The following is a 23,852-nucleotide window of genomic DNA, read 5'->3' as shown; positions in this document are numbered from 1 at the left end:
AGGCTGTTGTGTTTGTAGGAGCACAGGTTGAAAAGTTATTTAAGTAATGATTAGTTAACAATTAATTATACACTTATCAATAATTATTTACTTGATTAATAAATATGTTAATTGTGTAATACTTATTTATTGTATGTATATTTTTCTAGGTTTGTAGAAGTACAGTGTGGGAACTTAATTAACAAAAAATTAATACCATTTTTATTTCATACCTAACTATTACAGTTTTTAATAATCATGTCAATTGGTTAATTGATTTGTAATTATTATATATATAATGTTGCACAGACTGGACTGGGAGTAGTCAATTTTAACCCTTCGAACTCCAACAATACTGTAGAACAGACTGGAGTGGGAATAGTAAATTTAACCCCTCTGAAGTCTAACACTTACTCTACTGTTGTATAGACTGGAGTGGGAATAGTAAATTTTACCCATTCAAAGTCCAATGCTTTTCCAAGTGTTGCACAGACTGGAGTGGGAATTACACATTTTACCCATTTGAATTCCAATTATTTTCCTATTGTTGCACAGACTAGAGTGGGAATAGCAAATTGTACCCCTCCAAACTCCCAATGCTTTCCCTGCTGTTGTACCGACTGGAGTGGGAATAATACATTTTGCAATTCTGAATTCTAGCGCTTTCCTTACTGTAGTACAGACTGGATTGAGAATAGTAAGTTTTATCCATCCACATAATGGGAATAGTAAATTTTACTGCTCTGAAGTCCAACCTCCCCCAAAAAGCCAACGCTTTCCCTACAGTTGAACAGACTGAAGTGAGAATAGTAAATTGTATCCCACCAAATTCAAATGTCTTCCTTACAGACTGGAGCAGGAATAATGCATTTTACCTTCCGAATTGCAACGCTTTCCTTACTGTTGTGCAGACTGGAGTGGGAATAGTAAATTTCACCCCTCCAAAGTCAAACGCTTTCCCCAATGTTGCATGGACTAGAGTAGGAATAGTAGATTTGGCCCCTCCAAAGTCCAATGCTTTCTTGACTGTTGTATAGATTGGAGTATGAATGGCGTATCTACTATTTCCAGATTCAATACTTTTTTGTAAATTGTTTAAATATATGTAATATTATTTTTTGATTATTCGTTAAATATTATATATTATATATATATATATATATATATATATATATATATATATATATATATATATATATATATATTACATATCTTCACTGCAAGTACAGCTGACCCCTAGCTGCTGCTGCGCTGCGGGAATGGCACTTGGTGTCTCGTGCGGTTCTCAACATGTAAAAATCAAATAAAAGTCTCACAATAGAAAACATGCACACTCTGTCTCATACAAAGTATTTTATTTAATACAATTCGGCCCCTGCGACATGTTTCGGCATAACAGCGTAGCTCACGCATGGGATGGCTGTGCTTCTTTTACCACATACACTCTTTGTGAATAGAAACAGCAAAATAGGACTAAGTCATCCAATTGTTTCTTGAATGTAACAAGGATCCGCCATCTTAAAGTATACAAAGATAGCACAGACAAGTGTGTGTATCGCATTCTGTCACAGAATTACTTTTGTATTGCTAAAATAATCATTATTTCAATCTGACTACATGTATTTTGCTACTTTTTATGTTTTAAACCCATAAGTGAGAAATTAATTCCATTAAATGACTTACACGCTAGTCCTAAAAAATAATACATATGTTGCCCAGTATGGGGCACATTAAGCAGTATGGAGGTTAAAAAATGCCAAGTGGGCAAAACAACATCTAAAAGACTGTGAGCTTCAAAAAACATTCACACAAAGGATCAAATATTCAAACAAGATAAAATTGAATATAGCCCAGTGGGCCTAAGTATAAAATAACTTAAAAGGCATCTCAATAAACATATTGTTCAAGCAAAGTTCTTGTCAAATGGAGGCTTGCAAAGAGAAGTTCAGCGATAATAGATGTGAATTGGTAATCAAAAACACATCTAACATGCTATCAACACAATAAGTCCATATTTAATATACATTATAAAAAGTGTATCACCCATGTGCTCTGAGGACTCGAAAGAAAAGGATAGGGTTCCCCAGCTGGAGTATCCTCTCAAACTCAGCTGACCAGGTGAAAGTCCTTTCCTCTCCTCCCTGTAAATTAAAAGAACATAAATGTTTACACACATTGCTGAGTGGGCATGATATAATAAAATACCACATATAGCATACAGCAAGTACAGAAGATTTAAGAAACTTTGACCAAACTAGGAGTGCCAGACCCAATCTTAGTGGATAAGTAATGCCTCATCTGAGTTTAGACCATGTGAGACCTTCGTGTTGAGCTCTATAATCCATCTTGATTCCTGTTTTTGCAAAATACTAACAAGATCCCCATCCCGAGGGTTTGCTGGAAAGTGGTCAATACCCATGTATCTCAAATGGTTCCTATCACTGAAGTGATGTGTTTAAAAATATCTGGCAACTGTATAGTGTTCATCTTGTTTGGCAATGGCTCTAGCATGCTCCAAAAATTCTTTTTTATACTAGATGTGTGGTGCTGCCTACATATTTGAGGCCACATGGACATTCCAAAAGATATACCGCAACAAATGTACTATAGGTGATAAATTTAGTAATGAATTTTGGTCTTGTTACCAGGAATCCCACTTTTGCTGCAGTTGGATGAAAGCTCACACATTACATTTGTCATAAACATAGAAAGCACGCAGTGGTCTACCCAAAACATTCTGGTGGTCATTCTGAATTTGGCGGTCATCACCAAAGGCCGCCGTATAATCGGCTGCAGAAAGATGGCAGAGTAAAGAACGCCTTATTACGAGTCACCCACACAGCACTACCCAGAATACACCCAAAGAATGACATTGTCAGCCGAAACGACGGCGTGAAAGAGGCGGCTGCACCACCAGCACTGCCACTCCAAGAATATCCCACCTGACAATTAACGATTCACAAATCAGCACCGCGAACCCAATACAGCGGCAATCCATTGGTGGTTATAACTGCCGCTGGGAAAAAGGCACCACCACTAGAACACTGCACCACCTGGACAATACGTTACCCATCATCTGAGACACATACACACACCTGTCCACAGCACTACAAAACACACCCCCACACATGCCTAGAACCCTTTGAAACCAGAAACTCTAACAGAGCGAGGCAAAAGCACACTGAAAGGAGGCGCTGCACCTAGATACCACAAGCATCATCACACTGAACCACTGCACACAAACACCACAGAGCACACACACATACCACTACAAAAACTCACATCAACAAACATCACACCCAGAATCCCTGCACAAAACCCCCCCACCAACAACACAACCACCATGGCACCACCAAAAAAAACACGATTCACAGTGGATGGGGCTCAGGGTAATGGTTGACGACATCGCCAGAGTGGAGCCGTGACTGTTTGGAGCACAGGTCCAGCAGGCATCCATAGCCCGGAAGAACGTCCTAGGGCAGAGGATAGTCATCAGTGGGGAACCATCCACGCACAAGGGAGGACATTAGGAAGAGGTGGAATGACCTTAGGGGGAAGATTTGGGCCCTGGCTTCCAGCCACCAAATCACCGTTATGAGGACAGGTGGTGGTCCCACACTGGACCCCCCAGGAATGTCACCATTGGAGGAGAAGGTCCTGGCCATACTACATCCAGAAGGGCTGACGGGAATACCTTCTGGACTGGACACTGGTAAGTCTATTGTACTCCCCAGCCAACATGTCCCCATGCACAGCATGTACCCCCACCACCCCCTCACACCACCCTAATGTCCACAAACCCACCATGGACCCAATACCCACCCTTGCATGCCACAGCACCCTACTGACACCATTCCCACACAGGCCCACCTAGTACATGGATATCCCCACACTGCAGCAAGTACTACACCTACCACCATGCAACACTTCTTACCCTTGCATGACTGCTACATCCACATCACATCACTGCAATTGCACCTTAAACCATGTCACTCCCCATCACCAATGAGTATGAGGAATGCACATCAGTACATGGCAATGATAGTAACAAGGCAAACATGAACTATCCTCCAGAATAGGCCCATTTTAACATTCCAAAATGGGAACACAAGCAGTGGACTGCTAATTGTCGATGCCATTACTGCCCTGTAAATCCAGTTAATGATGGCATACAACCATTTGTGTCACTGCTACAATACCATCATCTGACACAATACCTCTCATTACACAGGTCTCCCAAATACTGACACACAGTACAGGAGCCAAGTGACAGAGAGCCCACGCCTGGAAGCAGGTCCAATAGGGGAGGACTCCCCTGGAAGTATGGATATGGACGATGAACCTGGCCGATCAGGCATGAGTGGTCAGTCCACCACCACCAGCATCACTTTGCCCACATCTGAAACCACCTCCCCTGTGGCAGCCAATGTACAGCAGAGCCCACCTTCCCATACCTGTGTCCCAAGGTCACATCAAACAAGAGTGTGCCTCACAGGAAAGGGACAGGAGTCAACGGTGCAAACCAGAGACAATGACGGTCCTGGTGTCAGTGGGAGGGGCCATATTGCACCAGGGGCACAGGCACAGGAGGCAAGGGCTACTGGGAGGGCAATTATGGGCCAAAGGACGAGGCTGGTACAGGACATGACTAGCCAGAAGGCTATCTGCAGAGTCCTGGGAGACTACCAGCAAACCCAGGACAAGATGGGCCAGATACTCACCACCTTGCAGGACACACACAACTGCAGGGGGAATACCACCAGGAGGCCATGCAGCAGTGGCAGGCACTCAATGCCACCATAGTCTCCATATTAGGAGAGTCAAGGAAATGAACAACATCCTGTGGACATCCTCAACCCAACAGCAGGCAACATCCAGTAGTCAGGCAACACTACTGGCAACAACATCAGCACCGGCTACTGGAATTGAGGGACAGCAGGAGGACCCACAGGCCACCAGCACCCCTCACCCTGCAGCTGAGTGACTCCCCCTGAAAAAAAGAGGCCGCCCATCCAGACATCCTGCAGGACCTCAAGCCATGACCAATCCCACCTCCAGGAAGTGATCCTTCTTCTGAACTGTCACCCTTGTATACCACTGTTATACCCTGCTGGCTGTCCAATACCAAGTACACAGCATACCAGGCAAATGGATACAGGACCTGTGAGACACGCAGCTGTACCATCCACTCTGATCAGCACCCACACCAATACCCCACTCCTCTGGACTGTGATGTCATACACTGTGCGAGGAATGTGTGTTATGTGTGGGATTGCATCACTACCATTTCCTCCCCTCTGTGCTAGGCATACTTAATGGTTGTCGTCTTCGTCATTGTCGATGGCCCTGAAAGTGTACGGCGAGATACAATGCTGGGAAGACTAGCAGTTTGTCTACCATGGCGGCCTCAGAGGCGTCTCTGTGCCTGGAGGTGGGTGTCTCCTTTTATACTTTCTATTTCTGCCAGGTTTTTCATGGCGGCCAGCCTGCACCTGATATCCTGGCGGTGTGGTGACTCGGAATATGGCAGGCGGGACATTGGCTTCCGCCAGCCTGAAGTTGGCTTCCGCCACCGGATGCTGCTTGACAGCGGGGGCGGTGCTGAAAGTGAGTTGTCTGTGTTGCATTGGGTTCACCGCCTTACTCGTTATATGGCAGTCTGCACCGCCACCCTGGTGGTGGTTCAGTTACCGTCAAACTCAGAATGACCACCTCTGTCTTCTGCAAATGTCCGTTTTCATCAACATATCTCTAAGAGAACTTGTTCTGCAATAAGTAGTTTTAGGTCTCTTTCCCAAGATGTCCCCTGCTATTGGGTCGCATTGTAGGAGATCCCAGTTCTTATTCAGAATCTCACGTACGATCCCTAATCTCGCATAGTGTGTGCTAATGATTCCTGTTTCACTCTCCTCCCTAGTGAGATCAATATTTCTGTCCTTTATGTTAGGTCCAAAAAGGATCTAATTTCTGGTACTTGCGTCCGAAGTGACTGACTCTTAATTAGGACCAGAGAGACTTACTTTCAAACCAAACTACAGCTATCAGTAAGATTGCCATCTAATTCCCTTACAGTATGTGAATAATTTTAAACAAAAAGTGGCACATGCAAACCTTGCTGATATCTGTTAAATTCACATTATGGCTTTTTTTCTTCTTTTAAGACAATCTTTTACTAGAGCATAATGTATATTGCGCTGGGGCGCCACTTAAAAATAATAGAGCTCAGCTTGGATGTTCCAATTAGTAAACCTTTACCCCATTATGTAATAGAATAAAGAAGCGCTGTGTGTTCTTGGAGGCGGGGCAGGAGCCCTTTAAAAACTCGTTCGCGCTCCCGCCGTCGCGGGAAGCGCTGTGTGTTCTTGGAGGCGGGGCAGGAGCCCTTTAAAAACTCGTTCGCGCTCCCGCAGCGCGGGACGTGCGCGGGCGGCGCCCGGGCAAAGCCCGGGCCAAGGGCGGGCCCGTCCTGCGCCCGTCAGCGGCTGACAGAGGCTGGGCTGAGCCACTCCCCTAACATCTATCTCCCAAGAAGGCCATATTGTACTCAGTCCCTTTTGTTATTTCCTACTCTGTCTCCCCAGTCAGCTGCTCCATTTAATCTGACACCTTATCATTTAACCTTGCACCTACACTAACACCAGATGGGCAAAAGGAAAGCAATAGAGGCAGGGGCCGGGGCAGTACTAAAAGCCAAGCGAAAAAGGCATAAGCACGCAGCTAGCAACTGCGTTATGGATAGAATCGACTCTCTCCTAGGCGAATGCAACGGAATACTAACTGGCCCCCAGGGTAACATTTCTATTGCAACTGGGGAGGGGCCCACTTCAACTAGCAGGAAGGAAGGTTCCATGAAAATCGCTGAGATTTTCGTGAAACGTGGGCAACAAGTTACTGACTCTACAGGGGTGGGTGAAAATAGGAACGTTATCACCCATGCGGCCCCCTCCCTAGCAGAAGACCTACCACTTGCCACCAGCGACTCCATCCAGCTCAGTAACCGCTTCAATCCCCTAACCAACCTCCCTGAATCACGCGACGACATCAACCCAGACACCCTGGCAGATGGGCCAGCAGCAACCAACACGCACTCTCCTCATGTAACCCCACAGCATATCGAATACATACAAGCTCTAAGGAAGGAAGTCACAGAACTCAAGCATATGGTTAACTCATTACTTGCAATAGTAAAACAGCTAACCCACGCAAATAACACGACCACCAGTAACCTTGCCCAAAATCCAATCCTATCAGGCATCACAACAAACTCGCCCAACTCCTCTGCTTCTAGCCACGCTGGCCCTCACCCTACCAAAGAAAAGACCATGAACTCCCACCAGACTCCCCTCTTCCACAATTTAGGCACAGGAAATTCACTAGACATCTATCATAATACCCTCAAACCCATGAGCAACACCGCCTCAAAATACTCTATGCAACCAGCCACTGACCAGTCCCATTTAGGTAATATAGTTCTAATGGTTAACGTTCCCAAGTTAACCACATTGGCGCGCAAGGAAGGGGTAGACTCTATCAAAAACAAGGCAATCCACTGGATTCGCCATGTTAGAGGCTGCCGATCCATAATACGTGAGGACCTAATTACCGTAGTACGACGGCCAGACCCGGGAACTCACTTTGATATCCTAAAACTGACACTCAAGAACAGGACCATGGCGAACAATCTGGTGGCCCTAGACGCAAGAACAAGCCCACCTGCACACTCACGCATCCAGTTTAAACAGCCCAGGTCACCTACGCTCCACGAGGAACGCCCGAGTTATCACTCGGCAGAAAACCTATCCCCTCTTGGTAAACATGATTGACTCACAGCCCCACCTAAAATCTATGCAGGCAAACCTTGCAACCTTCCAACATCTATCACCCCCAGATCCTCCTTTTACCCCACCACTGTCTGTCCATGTATTCACCCCCCTACCCATGACACGGCGACCATTTCCGGCTCACCGAGCAATCATGACAACGATGCTCCACCCATCTTGCAGGCACATTGCCCACCAAACTTAGAGCTGCTTTCTAGGCCGGCAAGCATCTCCTTGATCAGGACCAGGCCTGTTCCAACAGAGGAACATCACCAACCACCACAAGCCTCACGGGCAAACATTGGTATCAACCCATCTCTGCTCCCTCAGCCACATCTGCCAAACCAACCCCCGACAGCCAACTTCACAAACCCCGGGCATTTAGGCAGGACAACTCAGTCACAATCTGGGGTACGACTTGTCTCATGGAACGTGGCAGGTCTGAAATCTATTCTTCCCCTTCCATCCTTCTCCTCATTTATTGACGAACATGACATATGTCTCCTACAGGAAACATGGTCACTCGACCCACTCTTCCCAACAGGCTACTCAAATTTCCACATCCCCGCTGTGGCCAGCACGAGAGGCAGGCCCTCAGGGGGTCTGACCATCTGGATCAAAACATCGCTTAGCTGCCATATATCACAGCTACCTACCGCCTCTCCCGACCTGTTAGGCCTTCGTCTATCCTTTGGGCCTGACTCTGTGGTGAACATCTTTAATATCTACGCTCGAGGGGTCAGGGGGGGTCTAGTCTCCAAAACCCTCAGCGCCCTCGTAGCCCTCTTACAAAATTATCCCCGCCATCATAAAACCATTGTGGCTGGGGACTTCAACGTCACATTCGAACCCCTTGACTGGGACGATCTCAGGTCCACCCGCGAGGAAGATCAAGCCTGGTCTATCCCCGCCCTGTCAATTCCACCCATCAAAAGGTGGACGTCGGTTGCCATTCAGGTTAAATCATTGACCATGGAGTTTGGACTCAGGGCGCTAAATGGCAGAACTAATTCAGACACCAACGGTAGTCACACATACAACAAAACGAACCACACCAGCAGAATCGATTATTGCCTATTCGATATAAGATTATGGCCTCTAGTCATCGATATGACAATCATCGAAAGGACCGAAAGTGATCACAACCCTCTCTCTGTCCACACATTAGCCCTAGGTAACCTCCCAGCCACGTCTAACCCCGCAGCAGTAGCACCCGAGGGTATTAACCTGGCCAACAACAAAAGACACCTAAAATGGGTCAATATTGTGGCCCGGCCCGCACTCATCAATGCTGCCAACAACACCCTAAAATCCACACTAAGGGACCTAGAGGCGGGTTCTGCAACACCCCATCAGGAAATTAGCTCAATCCACACCTCCTGCTTTAGGGATATCGCGGACCACTTCTCAGCTTCCCCAGCCCACGACGACAAACGACCCAAAGCCAGGCACCGCTGGTTCAACAAAACGTGCCGGTCCCTAAACAAGCGCCTAGTTCAAGCCATTAAATCCAAGGACCCCATCGCCATCCGCGTAGCTAGGAAGTCCTATAAATCTGCAATATGCATAGCCAAGCGTGATCAAGATAGCAAATGGTGGACAGCACTCAGCGACGCTGTGCGCGAGAGAAATTATAGTCTGTTCTGGTCCCTGGCAGCGCGAGGCCCAGAAACCAGTGGTTTGGACATCACAACCAATATTGCCCCAAGAGACTGGATAGCCCACTTTAGTAGTCTGTACTCCCCTGATCATGATAGCCCCACCTCTGTTTGTACGGGTCCCCTCCTACTTCACTCATTAGCACCAACCACCGCAGCACCCCTGTTGTTCTCCCAAAGTGATATAACTTATTCTCTAAGCACTCTAAAACGCGGCAGGGCCCCTGGTTCAGACTGCGTCCCAGCAGACCTATTCTCAACAGACCTAGCATCCTTGTCAAGATATCTCACCATTCTAGCTAACGCAATAGCATCTGGGGCGCCAATTCCCGACTCTTGGAAAGCGGCCATTGTTATTCCAATCTTTAAAAAGGGCGACAGATCTCTTCCCTGTAACTATAGACCCATTAGTCTAATTGACTGTGTCCAAAAAGTCTTCTGCCACTGCCTCCTAGGGAAGATAGAAGAATGGATAATTGACCACGATATCCTTAGCCCCCTCCAAGCCGGTTTCCGAAAGAAGATTTCCACCACTGATCAAGCCCTCAGATTCCTATTATTATATTGGAAAACAGTGTTCATTGATAAAGGCAGCCTTTATGTAGCTTTCGTGGACCTCAAATCTGCCTTTGACCTAGTACCTCGCAACAAACTGTGGGTCACTCTCTCTCGGATGGGAATCCCGGAACACATCCTTGCCATTTTGATACGACTCCACGAGGACAACTACGCACAAGTCAGGTGGGGCAACAAGGGCCAACTTACCGATAGAATCCACGTCTCTAGGGGTGTGCGGCAAGGTTGCGTACTTGCCCCGACCCTCTTTTCCCTGTACATCAACGAAATTGTCCCCTCCCTCCTCAGACTGCAGGCTGACGCACCTTCACTTGGCACACAAAAAATCCCAGTCTTACTCTTTGCCGATGACACTCTTTTGATATCTAAGACACCTAGTGGTCTAAGGAAACTCCTTGCGTGCTTCGAGCATTTCTGTTCATCCCAGGGACTCGAAATCAACGCAACGAAAACCAAACTAATGACCCTTAATCCCCACAGATCCTTCAAAGGGAAATTTACTTTAGAGGGCTCCTCAATCGAGAAGGTGGGCATTTTCAGCTACCTGGGCATAACACTCACTGACAACATGTCCTGGAAGCCACACATAGGAAAACAAGCCCTTAAATTAAGACAAACAACTGGGGCTCTACTAAAAAATTTCCACCTCTCACACACAAAACCAATTCGCCCAGCATTACAGTTATACGAAGCCCAGGCAGTTTCCTCAGCGCTCTACGGGGCTGAACTTTGGGGTTATACCAAAACCCAAGACCTAACCATCGCTGAAAACAACTTCTTAAGAAACCTTGTGTCCCTTCCGCTAAGCACCCCACTGTTCCCTCTTTTCAAGGACCTCGGCATCAAACGCATTGGTCACAAAGCCCGCCTGCGACCTCTGCTGTACTGGCGGCGTCTCTGGACCACTCCGGAACTTGACATCTTCACCGAAGCTCTACAGGTCATCCTAAAAGCCGACCACCTGCACAGAATCCCCTGGCTACGATCCATCAAGGATTTACTTCACTCTATCGGGCTCGATGATCTCTGGAACTCACCAGCCACGTCAGTCTTTCCCTCGAAAAGCGAACTAAAGAAACTTTACTGGCAAATGGCCAACAACGAAGACACTCGGGCTGCACTCCACACTACATTATCTTGTGACTTTGCCAACCTAAAAGAGTCATGCAAGTACGAATCTTTTTGGGACCTAATCACGGTCCCAAGGGAAAGGAAACTGTACTTCCAGCTCCGCATTGGAACACTCCCATTAAGACTTTTCACCAGCAGCTGGTCACACAACGAATCCACCGCATGCCCTGCTTGCAAAGCCCCCGTCGAGAATCTCCCTCACCTCCTTTTTGCATGCCCCGCGTATACTGCCCCCCGTAGGAAATGGCTGGCCCCGGCATGCAGACTACTGGGAGCACGCTGCTCTGCGCTAGCTCTGCGAATCCTTAGATCAGCCACCAGGCCAACGCTAGTGATCGCTATCGCCAAATTCCTCGGAGCTAGTTGGCTTATTAGAGGGAAAACTCTCCTGGACAAAGACTCCAAATAAGACTATCCCAACATCCTGCACAGTGCATTTCATTTCATTTCATCTAATTTTATTCCATTTAATTCTATCTCATTTTTATTCCATTTTAATTTTTATTTATGTTTTACTCCCTTTTATCACCATATTTACCTGCAATTTTATTTTATTACGTGCATTTACTTGTATTTATTACTGCTCGCGCTTTTTTGGCTCTTGTAGCCGCAATAAAGCTTCTTTGAATATTGAATAGTAATAGAATAAATTACACTCACACTTCCCCATCCAGTACTACATACATTTTTTGCACTTGAAAGGATAACAATAGGATCTATATCAGAAATGCAATTCAGGAATGAACACAGACATAATATCTGAAAAAGGCAACAATACATAAATAAAAATCACAAGATAAGCATGCCAGTTTTCAATTTATATACTAAAAGAATTCAACTTGAATTGCAATATATTCTGATTTAAGACTCTAATAACCTATTTTTAAGGAAGAACTAAAGTCACTTACTGTTGCAACTTAGAGGGGTAATGGGTTGTATTACACTGAAAGACTGGGACAAATACACATACACAAATAATATTATGAGCACAGGTAAGACATATGGTGGCACTTGGTAATCACTTATGGTGTGTGACATTACACTCTTGAATACTTTAACCATATTGTACTGATTTCCAGCCTTGAGAAAAGCCCAGCCTGTTGGGCTATGTGGGAGCAAAACACGTCTTGGCTGTTCATCTGAGCGCACATCATTGCTGTTCAATCTGAGCGCACATCATTGCTGTTCAATCTGAGCCCTGATCAGTGAATTCAATATAATTTTACTTCACATTATATGTGAAACTGGCTCATTTGTATCACTACCTGGCTCAGATTAATACTCTAAAGGGATTATGGCTTTATCCTACAATAGACATAATGCGAGGTGAACAACGGTACAAACCATAACTAAAAGCACACAGAATGAATAACTAAAACAAAAGAAAAGAAAGTTCTAGTCATTTAACTATGAATCATTTTGTGAATTCTTTGTTGTGAATGTTAGAAAACTTTGGGTAAAATACAAATAGTGAAGAACCTAATTATCTCACCCATTGAGTATAAATTGTTGGCAACATTTCTTGAAAATTGACACTAACACCACTACTCAAGAAAAAAAATTGTATGTTTGTAGAAGGGCATAATGTTAGTAGTAGGGGGATAAAAATAAATGGTTTATAGAGGACCATGCTTATAGAGCAGAACCATTGTCTGTCAAGCTGGTGGTGGGGTGGCGGTGGTCACACCTGTTGCAGTACTGGTGCTAGCCAGAACAGATGCCCTCATGCCCTTAGGTGCTTGAGAAAAAATATTAAAAAACAATGCTTGATGGCAGTCTGTGCACGCACATTTGTTTTTTACAGGCACACCATAATACTTTTTCAATCAGCCTATCCCATATCTCGTATTCTTAAACCTCAAACCATAGCATATTGAGCCATTCAGCATTCCAAACATTGATCTTTGCTTCTCCGCTCCCTTTTAATGGGCCAAATCGGTCACACTTTGCGTACTGCACATCTGTGCAATTAGGATTATGAGCTACATAAAGAGATAAAGCCACAGAGAAGAACACAATTTAGTTACACAACATCCCTGTTATACTAACATTACAAGCGTGAGTGACATGATGAGCATGATGAGTTGACAATCATGCCTTAAATCGGCCCAAGTCAGCACCTGGCTAGCCCACAATGGAACATAATCCCGGCACTATCATTCACTTGACTTCCAGTACCCTCCTACATTCCCATCTTCCTGCATCCTCCAATCTGTTTGACACCATGCATCCCTACTGTACTATATGAAAGCTTTGTGCTGCCCTTGCCTCTAGGAATTGTTTTTATACAGGGAAGTGTCCCTCCACGTACCGTCGAGACAGCCCGATGCAATCAAAAGACTCCTCCTTCACCTTTACCGCAAGGATGCTGCGCACTCAGGCAGTGTTGCTGTGAATAGTGTTTATTACCTAATCCAAACTTCCCAACACAGCATTTAGCAGCCATCTTAGAATGCTCTACAAGGTGTTACCTTGTGTACACATGTGAGAATGAGTCATAATTGAGGAATACGTATCCTATGAGAGACTTTGTCATGCATGAGTTTTGACTCACCAAAATCTTTAAAACAACCACTGGCAAAGTCAATAAAAGTACTTGCTTTTAAAGGGGAGACCTACAGGCTTTGGCAATACCTACTTGATTTCTCCTCCTAACTTTAAAGAGTGGATTTCCTTAGATTACATTGCTTATATTCTATCTATTTGCTTCATCGGCACTAAAGGTCTATTTTTTTCTCTAAAGGGGAGAGTCTGCTCATATCGTACAATTTACCTCAAAGGTGTGCACTGCAGAGACTTCATGAATGAAAGTTTGGAGCTATTTTCTTTGTCAGTGATATTGTTGAAGAAATGCACTTTTGTAGGTATGTGAGCATTATGTCATTTGTAGCTCTTGTCTAAAAAATGGTGTACTGCCCTGAATACTTATGCAATAAATTGTCCTAATTAATGTACATATTCGGTTTATCTGTTGCTCTCTCTCTGCTTTTCTACTTTGCTGACTGAGAATAATGGGCAATTAAGAACGTTAGTTGGAAGTATTTGTTTTTCTTTCAAGATATAGTGCTCTTCTAAAAGTAATCTCAAATTTTATGTGTGACTTTTTATTGTGCAAAACAAATGATATACAGAGGTATGGATATATTATTCACATCTTGGGTAGGGTCATCACTTTACTATGCAGGTGTCATCTCATTTTGTGTTTATTTTTTAACTGCTTTTTATTGCTGTGGTAATAAACTGCTGCAAGATAGTGTGCAAGGAAAATGGAAAGGCGTGAGTCAGAAGGCAGATGTTGAAAACTTAAAATCGTAACAGCTAGGCTTTCAGAAAACACTGCTACTGGAATTCAGGTAATCCCAAATATACCACGACCTTGAATTATTCTAGTCAAACATGCCTAGGTGCACCTGCAAGGGAATACAACCACAAATTCAATGGAAAGAGGCTTGCAGTAAATCCCATAGTAGATCTTTCCAAACATACATATGGTAGCATGTTCTACAGGCTAGATTGACAACAACCCTGCTCATTTGGGCACAGGAACCATAGCCGTATATAGTTTAATTATTGGCATATTTTCTTATTTCATTCAGTGGTTCTTAAAGAAAGCTATATTTAGATTCACGATTGGACTGTATTTATTAGAACTTTAAACGCCAAATGTTATTTATTGGAAATGAGTGCGTTCAGCCAGCCTGAGGCAGTTCAAATACAGAATTCATACTATACTAATATTTTGGTACCAAAATGTGTTATAGCGCTGTAAAGGCACAACCAGGCAAAATAAAACCCTAATTAGCTGAGCGGGTAATATTTGAAGGTATTAAGACCTTCCTAAACTTAAGGGGGTTAGTTTTGGGTCTTACATTTGTAGGTGGCAGGTTCCACTTCCACTCTTTTTCCCCAAGGGTCTTGAAGGACGGGTCTTTTGCCCTGTGCTTTTTAATGTCAGAAACTGTGGCTAAGTGTGCAGTAGGAGAGCAAAGCCTTCTGGGTGGATAGTAAAGGAAGAGTTCTATTTGGGAACCTGTTGCATGAGAGCCCTATGCACGATGCATACGCTCTTGAAGTAGACCCGTTTGTTGATGGAGAACCAATTTAGCTCCCTCAAAACCGGAGACCTGCGAATGCATCTGGGCAAGGATAGGATAGTTAGCGCCATCAAGTTTTGTAGCAATTGTAATTCTGCCAAGGAATACTTAAGAAGCCCAAGGAATAATGTATTGTAATAGCCAAGTCTTGCAGGGATTGCCTGTACCACGGTTATTCGACAGGCAACAAACGAGTGAAGCATTTTATTTTAGCGAGCAGCCTCAGGCAGTAAAAGCAAGTGGGGATGAAACTATTCCTATGAGAAGGAACTACAATGCTTAATATTGAACCAGCAGCTTTTTGTGACACAAGCTGTTAATGTGCTCTGCCCCTATCTACATGGTTGGCCGTTTAACCTAAGCGGCAACGTTTATTTCTTTGTGGACCTGATCACTATGGACAGTGCTGTAATAATGTCATCACATAAAAAAAACATTTTAACTTGCAGCCATCTGAGGCAGTTTGTCATTTAAAATCACTTTCGAGGTTGTCTTTATGAACTGAATTATGGCTGATCACATCTGCTGGTGAAGAAATCAAATTTAAAAAAATAAATTGTAGGTGAGGGGACAATGAGGGGCCAATTATGAGCAGGAGCGTTTTTGCAGGCTAATCGGCACACATTTTGTGGGACATTTTCTATTGCAGCTTTATGGTGCCTGCATTTAGTGCAGCTCCCTCTGGTGCCTATATTTATTGCAGTTCATTCTGGTCCCTGTAACTGGTAGGGTGGCTGATCTGTGGGGCACCTCCTTTGTGGCATGCTCAATGCATTTTGGCTGACATTTGGGCCCGTATTTATACTCCGTTTGCGCCGAATTAGCGTCGTTTTTTTCGACGCAAATTCGGCGCAAAACTAACGCCATATTTATACTTTGGCGTTAGACGCGTCTAGCGCCAAAGTATGAAGAAAGAGCGTCATTTTTTAGCGTGAACGCCTTCCTTGCGTTAATGAGATGCAAGGAAGGCGTTCCCGTCTAAAAAAATTACGGCGACGCAAATGCGTCGTATTTATACTCCCGGGCAAAAATCACGCCCGGGAGGTGGCGGGTCAAAAAAACCCGCATTTGCGCCTGAATTTAACGCCTGGATCAGGGTAGGCGTTAAGGGACCTGTGGGCTCAGAATGTCCCCCAGGGGCCCCCCCTGCCACCCCTGCCCACCCCAGGAGGACACCCAAGGATGGAGGGACCCATCCCAGTGAAGTACAGGTAAGTTCAGGTAAGTATAATTTTTTTTAATTTTTTGATTTTTTTTGTGGCATAGGGGTGCCTTATTTGTGCCCCCCTACATGCCACTATGCCCAATGACCATGCCCAGGGGACACAAGTCCCCTGGGCATGGCCATTGGGCAAGGGGGCATGACTCCTGTCTTTACTAAGACAGGAGTCATGAAATGGCGTCTGGGCGTCGAAAAAATGGCGCTAATCGGGTTAAGACGATTTTTTAGCGTCAACCTGACTTGCGCCATTTTAAGACGCCCTAACGTCATTTTTTCCCAACGCCGGCGCTGCCTGGTCTACGTGTTTTTTTTCCACGCACACCAGGCAGCGCCGGTCTGATTGCGCCGTCTAACGCCATTCCATAAATACGGCGCCCGCATGGCGCTTCAGAATGGCGTTAGACGGCGCAACATTTTTTGACGCTAAACTGCGTTAGCGCAGTTTAGCGTCAAAAAGTATAAATATGGGCCTTGGTTTGGCAGTATAGGCTGATGGTGGCGTAATCTCTTGGCTTGGTGTCATGGGCCATTCCGAAACAGCTGTGTTCTTTGGTATTTGGTCTGCTGAAAGCCACACTTTTGTGAAATATCTTTTGAAGGCAGCTCCCGGGGGAGGCAGACTTGTAGGCATTACCTGGTGCTGGTTTTTGGGGGGTAGCTAAAGGGCAGTCTGAGCAGTAACGTTTGTGCTGGTTTTTGGTTTGCCCTATTTTGTCTTAATGTTGCCATGCTTGCAATACAATTATATTTAGTGGTGTGTGAAAAGAAGCCGAGTGCTCACAGTGAAGTGCTTTTAAAGGCGTTTGTGCGTAGAATGGATGCCAAGATGAGATGATTGCTTCATTGAAGTCACTGACTGCACGGGTGCCCAGGACCTAAGAGATCAGGAGTACCTCCCAAGGAGGCATTACCCCCCTGTCTCGAAGAGGGCACAAGTGCTGAGCAAATGTAGGGGAGGCTTGCAAAGGCAGGCAGCAGTGCAACCTAGTACATCGGGGGTCCAGGGCACTACCCCACTGGAGGTTGCACCCATGGGTCAGTCCCCAGTGCTGGGTGACTCAGGTGAGCTGCAGCTCAGGGTAATGTCACAACAGTAATGAGACCTGCAGCAAGTGGTGGCATTGTGCAGAATATCAACAGGTGCATGGCTATTAGGGTTTTGCCCGAAGGGCCCCTACCCCTGTCCAGTCAGATTTGTTGGCTGATTTAGTGACTGTGCTGCCCTGACTCTAAAAAGTGGGGATGCTATCCGCTGCCCTAGTGGGGGGGACCTTGTGGGTGCTGGCGACATTGATGATTTGGAAAAACAGCCAGGCACTTGGTGGCTCACCTGTATGGTGCTGGGGATGAATTGGAAGTCCAAGGGAGTGTGGTGGCTTCAGGGGCAGCTGAGGAGGATGGTGGGGTTCCCCCAGTTGGTACAGCAGCCCAATCATGGGGTCAGGTAGTATTACCACGGGTTGCTCCTGTGTCAGCGTCTGGCACTGTGGTGGGGGGGCAGTATGCCCAGGGTACCTACAGCAACAGTGATGACTACCCCAGCTCACAGATCAGCGTTCTCGGGTATGGGAACTCCTTTATCAGCAGTTTGCTTGGGTGATGTGCAGCCTGAACATGAGCAGCTTGGCAGGCATGTTCCAGTGTAAGTGAAGGATAACATTTGGAAAGGGGCTTAAGTAGATATCTTTAAGTTGCTGGTGGATAACTCTGAGAGGGAGGGGGCCAAACGCTGCACGGAATTTTAGCATTCTAGGGACTGCGACCATCGGGCGTATAAGAAGAAGAGTGAGGAAACACTGGTGAATTGGGTTAGAGGCTTCTTGACTTATCAAGCCATTTTGGCAGAGTGCTTTAATGATTTGGGCCTACAACTTGCGTGCTATCAAAATAGGATTGTGTGTGCTCATGACGAGTATGGTGGTTCGGCCTGGAAAAAATATGATAAGGCGTGCAGGAGTATTAGGTCCTCCCTGGCATGGGACTAGATAGAGGTCATCACATGACTCTGTTACATGAAGCCTCAGCACGCTGATGCTACCGCCACTCAGCCCTTTCGTTCAGGGTCAGGGTCCACTGGCAGCATGGGGCGGTAAAAAAGGGTGCATGTTGGGATTTCAACAGACATACCTGTACCCAACCAGCAGGGACATGTTGATTCAAACACTGTTGCTCATTCTGTGACTTGACATCCCACCCAGAATCCAAATGTTTTAGGAAAAGGGCACCAAGAAACAGGAATTACCACCCAGGTTTTGACAAAGCTTCTTCTCTGGCTAACTTGACAGCGATGGTCCCATGGCTCAATACATACAATAACCATTCAGCACCTCAGGCATTGTACGAGGGATTCAAGGACAGGTTTAGGATCCCAGTGGAAGGGGATGTGAGCTCCCCTTATTGTAGGAACCAACATTCACTTAGGGCTAACCCTAGGGTTGCCAGGGCAAAGATCTTGAAGGAGCTGAGACTTGGTAGCATGGCAGGTCCATTTGACGTGGCTCCCCTGGATGTTTTCGTCTGCTCCCCCTTGAAGGTGGTCCCAAACAAAGAAACAGGGGAGTTTAGATTGATACATACCCTATCAGCTCCCAGGGGTCAGTCAGTTAATGAGGCCATTGATAGTGCGTTATGCTTAGTTAATCAGTTCCCCTTAATCAGGCGATCCGGATGCTACAATGGCTGGGACCTGAGACTTTGTTGACAAAATCTGACTTTGAATCTGCTTTCTGTTTACTCCTGGTGTATCTGCAGGATCTTTACTTTGATGAGTGTATGCCTATGGGCTGTGCCATATCATGTGCCTATTTTGAGATGTTTAGGGGCATATTTATGATTTTTGACACAAAACTGTGCAGTTTTGCATCAAAATCCTTAGCGCCGACTAGCGCCACTCCATAGCAGCAGCCATACACCATATCGATGGAATGGTGCACACTGGCGCTAAAGATAGGCTAGTGTCTAATAAAAAGACATTAGCCGGAGGGGGGTGGTAATGTAGAAGGAGCTAGTGGGCCAGAAATGACGCTACGCTGGAAAGTGGCAATAAATATGCCTCTAACCAGCCTAGCCTCATTTTCTGATGCACTAGCACCCAAAAATTACTCCTGTCTTAGTAAAGACAAGAGTCATGCCCACCACCCCCATTGGCCAGCACAGGGGACCAGTGTCCCCTGGGCACAGCCATAAGAAAGTGCCCCCAAAGGCACATTAAAAAAATAAAAATGAAAATAAAAATGTAAAATAAATGTGTACAATAATAAAATACTTACCCATACTTACCCAGGATCAGGTCCTCCATCCAGTGGTGTCCCTCTGGTGTGAGTTGGGGTATCCCTGGGACTTGAGGTGGGAATCTGTGGGCCCATTCCATGGTGTTTGGCCATGGAAAAGGGTCCACTGGGTACCCTAATGCCTGGTGTGACCCAGGCGTTAAATAATGATGCTAAGCAGGCTTAGCACCATTATTGGGTCTGCCTACTCCATGCGATTCATTTCCGCACTGGAATATAAATACGGTGGTAGGGTATTAGCATCATATAGTGGACAGGAATACCTACCTTGCATCTAATTAGCACAAGGTAGTTTGCTAACTCCTATATTTTGACGCTAGATGGGTCAAGCGTCAAAATATCAATATGGAGTTAAGTTTGTGCCGTTTTAGTGTAATAAAAATGCAGCTAACGTGGCACAAACCAACCATAAATTTGGGCCTCAGTTCATTCCTTGAACAGGTCTTCAAGGCAGAGGTCAGGCCATCAATGGGTATTGCACTACCTAGATAATTTTCTCTTTCTATGGCATCCGAGTCAGGGCAATGCGCTAGTGCCTTGCAAACCTTTTGGGACTTAATGGATGCCTTTAGGGTTTCCCTAGCACAGGGCAAGACACTAGGGCCTGTGACGACGATTGAATTCCTAGAGATAGAGTTGGATTCTGTGGCAGGAGTCTCCAGGCTTCCCTTTGAAAAGGTTAATGTTTTTTCATAAGCTTTGCAAGCATGTCTGAGAGCTAGGAAGGCCACATTACATGAGATACAAGTCTTAGGGCCTGATTACGAGTTTGGCGGTCCAAGGACTGCCATGGTGGCAGTCCGACCGCCATCGGGTTGGTGGTTGGCCCACCCTATTGTTATGCATGATTTTCCATAGACCAAAGATCGCTGCGGTCCTGCCAGTACCGCCAGGCAGTGCAGATCACTGTGGTCGCGAGACAGACAAATGAGGCCGTCTGAGACAGTTTTTTTTCCGACAGACAGATTATGATGTTGACTTCCACCAATGTGACTTTAGCAGTCCAATCACCACATTGGCGGAAAAGGAGATATTAGAGGAAGGAGATCATCAGCCAGCAGCATCACATATCCTGTGCTGCCATGGAGCAGATTACACCAAACACACCTTCCATGAAACATCATGACCCACACATATCACCTACATTGCAACACATTGGAAGATCAATGGGATGCACAATATTTTGTGAGACAAATATCCAAAGCTCATGATATAAACAATACCTGCACAAAAGGGATGGGGGCATCAGGAGCACTCCAGGAAGGATGCTGCCCTGGGACACATTTCACTTTTCACATGCCTCTAAAACACCATTTGCACAGGAATTGAGTCTTCATGTATCTCTGGAACAACCAATTGTAGAGCCAAGTGACATGTCAATCTACAAAATGTGTAAGTCCAAGTCAAGAAAGTAAATATAACAGCAACAGCATGGGTCACACATGTAGATGAAGTAGCTGGAAGACACACATCGAAATGGGCAAATGGTCAGTCAAATGTAAAGGAAGGTAGCACAATTGAACAGCCTCCATGTTTGGACAATCACAACTATAGCTTGCAAACATGAGACGAATGTCCAATCTACATCAGGGAGACAAATCTAACACAACAAACGCTGACATTGGTTAAGCCAAGATAAAATACTTACCATATCAAACAAAACACAATGCAATGACATCCTAATTGTATTACCACCCAAATATCCATCCAGTGAACATCTACCATTGTCCTGGGTGATACCAGCACCGCTCACAAAGTCAGCTCTTGCCAACCAGGGAGAATGTATCAGCAATCAGGGTGAAACACACACAACTGTAGGCATACAACACAAATTACTCAGGAACAACAAAAAGGTAGAAAAGTAATGGCAGGACAAATGTCCCAAAAAAAACACCTTGGGTTTATTAAGAGAAAATGATGAAGATCAAAGGCCATTGGCCAGTCCATAGGTAAGTCCATGAACAGTACTGTGCATTCGCTTGACTCTGATCACTGCCAGAGAACCACAACAAAAAGGGGCATCACATGGTCACGCAGGCACCTCAGGGATCATTCTTGATGGGGGTAGAGTCTGATTTGGATGGGTGGGTTTGGGAGGGGTGGTTTTCTTCTTAGGTGGGGTGGTCTTCTCCTTTGGAGAGGTGGGCTTCTTCTTTGGGGTGGGAGGGGTATGGGTGCTTGCAGGGGGAGCATATGTGACAGGGGAGTACTTGGATGTGGAAATGATGGCTTGGGATGTGGGTAGGGTTCTCTTGGTTTTGGGATGGGGTGGTAATCACAGGGGTAAGGGCAAGGTTTTGTCTGTGGGTGTTGATGCTGCTGTTGTGTCCGTGTCTCAGGTATGTTTGGGTTTGGGTGGTGTCTGTTGTGTGTGTGAGTGTGGGCATTTGCGTTCCTTGGGGGCTGCGAGGTGGAGATGCTGAGTGATGTGGGAGTGGTGTGTGTGTGTGTGGGTGTTAGGGTGCTGTCTGGGGGTATTGTAGATGTGGTGGTTATGTCTGTGGGTGTTGGAGTGGTCTCAGGGAAATGGTGGATGTGGTGGCTGTGTCTTTGGGTGATGCGGTGGTGTCTGGGGGTATGGTGTCAGTCTTGACTGTGTCTGTGGGTGTTGGGGTGGTATCTGTGGGTATGGTGTCTGGGGTGTGTCAGTTTGTGGGTGTTGAGGTGGTGTCTGAGGGTATGGTGGTGTGGTAAACTGGAACCTTGTAGCAATACCCCCCCACACTTTTTGCCTGGTCCCTGACTGCAACTTGGACTGGAGTGCACTGGCAACATGCTAACCAGGTTCCCAGTGCCAGTGTTCTTTCCCTAAAATGACAAATGTAATTGGATACATCCTTAGCTACCACTATAATTCCATAATAAGTAGACACCTATGTGCCCAGGGCATGGGGTACTAAGGGTAGGCCCCTGGGGGCAGCAGTACTGATTGTGCCACCCTCTAGGGCCATCTTTCCAGGTGCACCCAGCACGTCCAATGCAGGCTGAGTGTCCTGGTGCAAACCTAAAACACAAACTCAACATGGCACACTTCCTGTGTTTCCTGTCCACCATACACTGCATTTACTATGGGAAAGACACTCCTCTGGCAGGCCTTACAGCCCTAAGGCAGGGTGCTCCATATTAAATGTGAGGGCTCAGCTGCATGAGCAATATGCCTCCACTGTGTCCTTGCCAAACCTAGGACATAGTGAGCGAACAGAGCAGCCATTTTAATACATGAGCAGGACACTGGTCAACACGAGTTTCCCAACTACATGATGGCCATTCTGAGCCCGGAGTTGTTTGGTATCAAACAACTCAGAATGATGAATCCAAACTGGGGCCAGTTTTGGATTTATCCCTAAATGTACCTAGGGGTCACCTTAGAGGTGCAGCCTGCAAAAGCTAACTATCCTGGTATTTTGCTGACTGGTTCTATTCAGCCTGCCGACTCCAGACAGCCAATATGCAAACCTTGGGGGAGAGCCCCGTCTCTTTGATTTGTAAAACAATGACCTTCCTCGGTGGAGGTGCTAACAGCCCCTCCCCCAGGAATGTGCACTGCCATGCTGGTAAGCCTTAAGGGACTTACCGCCCTTGAAACTCAACCCCCAGGTCTGCTGCTAGCAGCAGATGGCCTCCCCCTTAGCAAACTCCCACTTTGGGAGCAAAGGCAGGAAACCACACAGAGGGCAAGAGGAGTGGCCTCACTTGGCATGCACCACCCCTAAGGTGTTGCCTGTGAAGTGGACCCTCTATTTTAGTTTCTTCCATCTTGGATGGAAGGAAAATAGCCAATTAGGTTTAGGGTAGTGGCCCTTCCCACAGGAACTGGTCACTGTAGTGGGTGTAGCTACCCAAAGGTAAGTGTCCCACTGGACCCTATGAGGTTTCCCCTAAAATACCCACTAAATTTAGTATTAAGGGGGCATTCTTGGACCAGATAATCAGATTTGAAAGGAAGAAGAGAAAACAGCACCAATATGAACCAAAGCCTGAGAACTGTGGATCTGCTGCACAAGAAAAGGCGCTAAACCCTGCCTGCTGCACCCAGGACCCTACAATCGCCGCTGCAGAGGGGTTGACAAATGGACTGACCT

This window comes from Pleurodeles waltl, chromosome 1_1 (assembly GCF_031143425.1).
Source record: "Pleurodeles waltl isolate 20211129_DDA chromosome 1_1, aPleWal1.hap1.20221129, whole genome shotgun sequence".
NCBI classification, from domain to species: domain Eukaryota; kingdom Metazoa; phylum Chordata; class Amphibia; order Caudata; family Salamandridae; genus Pleurodeles; species Pleurodeles waltl.
The sequence above is the reverse complement of the archived record's forward strand: the minus strand, read 5'-3'. Positions refer to the sequence as shown.